Here is a 2,053-nt window from a genome sequence, read left to right as displayed (position 1 = left end):
TCTCTGCTGCCAATGACTGGAACGAATTGCAAAAATCTCTGAAGCTGGAGACTCTTATCTCCCTCACTAACTTTAAGCATCAGTTGTCAGAGCACCTTACCGATCACTGCACCTGTACACAGCCCATCTGAAATTAGCCCACCCAACTACCTCATCCCTATATTGTTATTTATTTTGCTCTTTTGCACCCCAGTATCTCTATTTGCACATAATCTCTTGCACATCTAGCATTCCAGTGTTAATACTAATTGTAATTATTTTGCACTATAGCCTATTTATTGCCTTACCTCCATAACTTGCTACATTTGCACACACTGTATATATATTTTCTGTTGTATTTGTTTACTTTATGTTTTTTTACCCCATATGTAACTCTGTGTTGTTGTTTTTATCGCACTGCTTTGCTTTATATTGGCCAGGTCGCAGTTGTAAATGAGAACTTGTTCTCAACTGGCTTACCTGGTTAAATAAAGGTGAAATAAAAAAAAATATTTAAAAAATTTAACCTTTTACTGCAGTAGGCTAAATCAGGGTCACACAGTGTTTCTTGGTAGTCTTAAACAAATATACTTTGAAACAAAAGTATACACCTCACACACATGGTTATGGGCTTAAAAAGAAGAAGACACCTGTACCATGTAAGATATAGAGTTGAAATGTATTCAATTTTGAGTTTGCATCCCAATATTACACTTTATATACATCACAGAAGACTGAAATATAACAAAACCGTTTGACATATGAGGCCACTAGGTCATTTGACTGCAGGAAAGGGCTACGACATCAGTATGTGCCTAAAAGATGCTAAATATGATGTGAATATTACTGTACTTCGCTTAGGCCTAATGCGAAACATAAACTCACTGAAAATCACATCTGCACAAACTGCACTAATGAACTGTACTTATGTTTATTTGACAAACCTGTAATGCTCAACTGCTCTATTCAAATGGGGATCTAAAATCACAAGGTGGCATAACTATGACTTAATGACAGAAATACCATCTTTCCTAAAGTTGGTCATACACTTCCATAACATAATCAACCAGGCTATTAGGAAAAACAAGTGTTCCGAATTCTTTCATGCAATCAATGCTCATTGGATGACTTGACCACTCATTGTTTGTCATTCAGCTCAACACAGTGGTGGTTCCTGTGAGTCTCCATTAATGCTGTTGTCAATTGTGAAAGAGACCAAAACACAATGTGGACTAGGACTTTCATCTGAAAGTATTAACAATGTGAATGGAAATTAAAAGATGTAAACTAATCTAGGAGAACAGAGGAATGTCAGAAAATGCCACAGTGCCTTTTCATCACAGATGGATGTCATTAAGCCTGGGTGATGGCTGTTCCAAATTTGAGCTCAGCAGATCATGTTTCTCCGTCTTTTAATACCACTGGACATCTGATCTGCCAATGACAATGATAATTGCAGCAAAGAAATGCCTTCCAGTGTAGCATCAAGAGGGAAAAATACTTGCTGCTTAAACAGAAAATATCTCTAATTGAGAGAAAAAACTAAAATATTGAACATTAAAAAACCCACAACGGATGTGTTTTGGGGGGGTAGCAATGAAGAGCCTTGCTACCAGCTAATGGCTGAGAAATATACATATGACATCTATGATTCATTTCATGAACAAGAAAACAAAATATTGGCAACCACGTGCCAAGTCAAAAACAAGTTATTGAATACAATGTTTACTTCTGTTGTTGTGGATATAACTACTGGGGAGTTGCCTTATCATAGCCCTGAATGCTTAGGTAAAACAACATTTCACAGTGGGGCGTTTAGAAATATATTTTTAATTGGGTTTGGACTGATTCTGTCAGAAAATAGAGAACAAATTATATGTCTAACTTCAGGACGATAGCCGAAGCGTATCTTTCCTCATTTATTAACAGCAAATGAAATATAAAAAAATCATACTAGGCAAAGATTATGCTTTTCTTAGCCAGGGTAGGAGTAAACCTTATTTTGTTCAGATGATACTGCAGAAATACAGCCAACATTTTGTCACATGACTATGTTTGTCTGAGAGGAAAAGAG

Source organism: Coregonus lavaretus, assembly GCF_964263955.1.
Source record: "Coregonus lavaretus genome assembly, chromosome: 12".
Taxonomy (NCBI): domain Eukaryota; kingdom Metazoa; phylum Chordata; class Actinopteri; order Salmoniformes; family Salmonidae; genus Coregonus; species Coregonus lavaretus.
Note: the sequence above shows the minus strand (reverse complement) of the source record.